This window comes from Staurois parvus, unplaced genomic scaffold, assembly GCF_062004578.1.
Source record: "Staurois parvus isolate SC_StPar_1 unplaced genomic scaffold, SC_StPar_1.0 ptg000094l, whole genome shotgun sequence".
Lineage (NCBI taxonomy): Eukaryota > Metazoa > Chordata > Amphibia > Anura > Ranidae > Staurois > Staurois parvus.
In genome coordinates, this window is record NW_028317890.1 from 151,066 (window position 1) to 156,637 (window position 5,572).

Consider the following 5,572-nt stretch of genomic DNA (forward strand, 5'->3'; position numbering starts at 1 on the left):
GTCAACGCGTTTCTCTTATTTTGTTTTCTCAGAACGCATGAGATTTCAGCAAAGGTTACAAAAAAGAAAATGTATAGGAAATAGATACATAATATACACATGTACATGGGATTAAGGAACATACATTGGGCAAAAAAGTATTTAGTCAGCCACCAATTGTGCAAGTTCTCCCACTTAAAAAGATGAGAGAGGCCTGTAATTGGCATCATAGGTAGACCTCAACTATGCGAGACAAAATGAGAAAAAAAATCCAGACAATCACATTGGCTGATTTCGAAAGAATTTATTTGCAAATTTATGGTGGAAAATAAGTATTTGGTCACCTACAAACCAGCAAGATTTCTGGCTCTCACAGACCTGTACCTTCTTCTTTAAGAGGCTCCTCTGTCCTGCACTCATTACCTGTATCAATGGCACCTGTTTGAACTTGTTTTCAGTATAAAAGACACCTGTCCACAACCTCAAACGGTCACACTCCAAACTCCACTATGGTGAAGACCAAAGAGCTGTCGAAGGACACCAGAAACAAAATTGTAGACCTGCACCAGGCTGGGAAGACTGAATCTGCAATAGGCAAGCAGCTTGGTGTGAACAAATCAACTGTGGGAGCAATAATTAGAAAATGGAAGACATACAAGACCACTGATAATCGATCTGGGGCTCCACGCAAGATCTCACCCCGTGGGGTCAAAATGATCACAAGAACGGTGAGAAAAAAAATCCCAGGACCACACGGGGGGACCTAGTGAATGACCTGCAGAGAGCTGGGACCAACGTAACAAAGGCTACCATCAGTAACACGCTGCGCCGCTAGGGACTCAGATCCTGCAGTGCCAGACGTCTCCCCCTGCTTAAGCCAGTACATGTCCGGACCCGTCTGAAGTTTGCTAGAGAGCATTTGTATGATCCAGAAGAGGACTGGGAGAATGTCATATGGTCAGATGAAACCAAAATAGAACTGTTTGGTAGAAACACAACTCGTCGTGTTTGGAGGAGAGAGAATGCTGAGTTGCATCCAAAGAACAACCTACTGTGAAGCATGGGGGTGGCAACATCATGCTTTGGGGCTGTTTCTCCGCAAAGGGACCAGGACGACTGATCCATGTACAGGACAGAATTAATGGGGCCATGTATCGTGAGATTTTGAGTGCAAAGCTCCTTCCATCAGCAAGGGCATTGAAGTTGAAACGTGGCTGGGTCTTCCAACATGACAATGATCCCAAACATACCGCCCGGGCAACGAAGGAGTGGCTTTGTAAGAAGAATTTCATGGTCCTGGAGTGGCCTAGCCAGTCTCCAGATCTCAACCCCATAGAAAACCTTTGGAGGGAGTTGAAAGTCCGTGTTGCCCAGCGACAGCCCCAAAACATCACTGCTCTAGAGGAGATCTGCGTGGAGGAATGGGCCAACATACCAGCAACAGTGTGTGCCAACCTTGTGAAGACTTACAGGAAACGTTTGACCTCTGTCATTGCCAACAAAGGATATATAACAAAGTATTGAAATGAACTTTTGATATTGACCAAATACTTATTTTCCACCATAATTTGCAAATAAATTCTTTCCAAATCAGCCAATGTGATTGTCTGTCTGGATTTTTTTTCTCATTTTGTCTCTCATAGTTGAGGTCTACCTATGGTGCCAATTACAGGCGTCTCTCCTCTTTTTAAGTGGGAGAACTTGCACAATTGGTGGCTGACTAAATACTTTTTTGCCCCACTGTAAGTATTCTATCCCTAGATCAAAACCAAGCCGCACCTTGTTTGAGCATGTACCTGTGACATAAGTAATTCCCTTGGGCGGGCACTGGAGCACATAGAAGGGCAGGCAGCCGGCAGATGGAAATGGGGCTTGTAATATAACATAAAAATGCATTTCATCATAATATATAATATAATAATCCATGCATTATAACACCTCAAATCTAAAACCTGTACCTACTCAATAATCAGGTAAGCACAACCAATGAGGCCCGCTAATTCACAGTCTAGTAAGAAAAAGAGTCATCACCAAAAAACATCTCTTAATATAGCCATCTAAATAGATAGAAAAAGAGCAGCTGGGAGAAATTATGGAAAAGCCACAAAATGCAGATTTGCAATTATGAATGTACTATTTTTAACTTGCAATTTCAGATTGTTTGCTTTAAAATAAAACTGCTAGTTTAACCCCTTAGTGACTTAGGGTAAAACAAATGTTAATGCCTGAACACAATTTTGCAACTTTGACATGTGTTAGTAAAGCTGTACATATAATCGCAACTATTTTATGTATCCATATACAAAGAGAGGGTGCAGCGCTAATAGATTCAGCAGTATTAAAGTATCAATACAAATCCATATATAAAGTGACAAAGTGCAAATACATAGGCCACTGTATGGTGGTCAAAAGTGCTAAAGAGTGTAAACTCAATTTAAACAGTCCAGAAAGAAGAGGTGCTCTTGAGATTCCCAATGATCTCGGGATGTCCAGTGATATAGACCATGAATCTGGTGGTAAATAATAAGAATGCGCACTCACCAGATACGCATTCTAAATGCGCATAAATAGTAGTAAGCCTCTGGTCATCCAGATGTCATCACAGAATGGGTCTGGTTGAATCAGATGGAGTCTATGCGCCTCAAAAGGTGCAGTAAAGCAAAATACAGGCATTTGCCTGTATTTTGCTTTACTGCACCTTTTGAGGCGCATAAAAATGAGTTTTTATAATGTGTTCATTTTAGTGGGGGGTTTTATACCTATACACCAATGTTTTGCCTTTAATTTCTATTTTAAACTGAATGGGTTATTTTACACGGTGAAGATTTATATATACTTTGAGACCTGTTACTACCAATTTCTGCATATATCAAGTCTACCACAAGATGGCACACCTGCTTTTCTTTTCAAGTCCCATGCACTGCTTGCTGCTAGCACATTGGATTGTGGCACACCAGAAAAAAAATGGAATACATTGGTTGGACGAAATAATTTCATAGTATGTTAAAACAACATACAGGAGACATGCAAATACACACACACACACACACACACACACACACACACACACACACACACACACACACACACACACACACACACACACACACACACACACACACACACACACACACACACACACACACACACACACACACACACACACACACACACTGTTACACATATGTGACTAATTATTGCTCTACAAAGGGGAACAGGATCCATTTGGGGAAATCACCCTGACAGTAGGCTTTCTCTGTGTTTTGCTGTGTACAATGGTTTTCAATTTTAATATGTCCCTATTATTAGGAACTCTGAGTAGGTAACAATGGCTGTCTCTCATCTAATCACATTGTGCATATATTATTGTTTTCAAGTGTAGAAAACAGAGAATATCTATTGAATTTCTCTGCAAAGGGAAAATGTGATTCATGGAAATTGGGAAGGTGGTGCCTGATTGTCTTTCAAAGGGTTAAGATAATATCTAGTTTCTATGGCAACCCAAATGCAGAAGCTGTAGATACGGAATAAACTGTTGTTCAAGTGCAGTAAGGCTGCTGGTCTCCTGCCTGATTAGAGGCACAATACATTGATTTGGTTGCAGTATTTATACAGCGCTTGATTTTTAAATGCTGCTAAAACTCAGAGTTTGTTAAAATGTATTCTGGTGCACTACTCAAACAATATCATACATGTTATTTGTTGAAAACTGGCTTTCAACTCTCTTAAAAAAAAAAAAAAATCAATTTTCTTTGTTTAATCTGGTACTGATAGTCTGTGCATTAAATTTTTGTATCAATACTAACCATAATTTTCCTCTCCTGGCACCTGAAAGTGGCATCATACATGTAGCGGTAGCTCCTACTTGTGGCTAACTGGTAATGCAAGGTAGTGGTTAGCACTTCTGCCTTGCATTACTAAGGACCTTGGTTCAAATCCCAACTAGGGCATGGCCTGCATGTTCTGCATGTGGGAATCCTCTAGGTACCTCTGTTTTCCTCCCATACCCCAAAGACTTGCCAGTAGGTTAATTGGCTCCTATCTATTTAAGTTTTAGTATATATGTCTATTGGTAGGTATATTAGAGTGTAAGCTCCTTGAGAGCAGGGACTGATGCGAGAACTGTGAACATTTCCCTCAGACAGAGTACCCCACTTCTCATAACTAGAATTAACATTAGATAGTGGGTGAAGCATGCTGTCGCTTTTAGAAACCAAAAAAGGAATTTATGGTGAATATTGAAACAAATTTTCATTCAACTTTGCATGATACATGTGGTAAGTAACTACCAACAAGGGAGGGTATGATGCAAAGTATAATATTTAAAACAAATCGACAACTACCTGATGTATACTTGTACTGTAAGATTGATCTTCACAAGGGAAATATTAATAGAGAAACACCTGCAAGGGTACACTAAACCCTTGCACCAAACCTACCATGACGTAAAACTTTGCTTTTTTTCATAACTATCTAAAACCTATAATCTAGGAAATGGAAGGAAGTCATCACAAATGCCAGGTGTATAACCTTAAAGGGCAATGTGGAAATAGTGCATAAATCCAAAATGGTGGCACAAATGCTTTCATTACAGGGAGATGGCAAGCAGACAACAAATACTGTATGTCTTTAGCTGCTGTTGGTCAGTCTTTCTGTCTGAGTTGGAGATGTGTATAAGGTAGGGCCAGTATCCTCACCACGTACCACAATCTAAAAGTATAGATTAATACTGAGGGTTACTCAAAGGCTCAACTGCCCATCAAAACCAAATATACTACTGTGTGCTTCTAGCCTGGTAAAAAAAATATACTCCTATCAATCCACTATCTCCACCAGTCCACAGGAATCTCCCTTATTCTCCTGCAGGTAAATCCACATTGCCCCAATAAACTAAGTGTCCATAGAATGAAAAAATATAGAAAAGCAATAAAAAAAACCACAAAAATCCCTTAACCTATCATGTTTTGTCTTTAAAGCGAAGTGAACTGAAGTCTGCAGCTGCCCATGCTGCTGGGCCCACACTGTAATGTGACAGAAATATATGAAAAGATGACCAAGTGGCAGCATAACAGATGATCTCATGAGAAACACCTGCAAAAACTACCCACCATGCTGTTGTACCTCTGTTCAAATGGGCATTAATCACTTGGAGGGGAATCTCACCCATTCACCCTGCATGCTTGCTGGATCAGCTTGGTAATCCAAGAAGTTGAGGCCCTTTTCAAAGCTTCCTTACTCTTGTTACAGTGCTGTGAAAAAGTACTTGCCCCCTTTCTGATTTTTTTCATCCACGAATGGAGAAAACTTGGAACAGTGGCAAATCTTCCTAGAAGTTGCCAGCCTACCAAAATTACTCTAAGAGCACAATGATGACTCATCAAGGAGGTCATGAAAGAACCCAGAACAACATCTAAAGAACTGCAGGCCTCACTTGCCTCATTTAGGGTCAGTGTTCATGATTCATCAATAAGAAAGAGACTGGGCAAAAATGGCATCAATGGGAGAGTTCCAAGGCAAAAGCCGCTTCTGACTGAAAAGAACGCAAAGGCTTGTCTCACATTTGGCAAAAATCATTCTGATTATCCCGAAGACT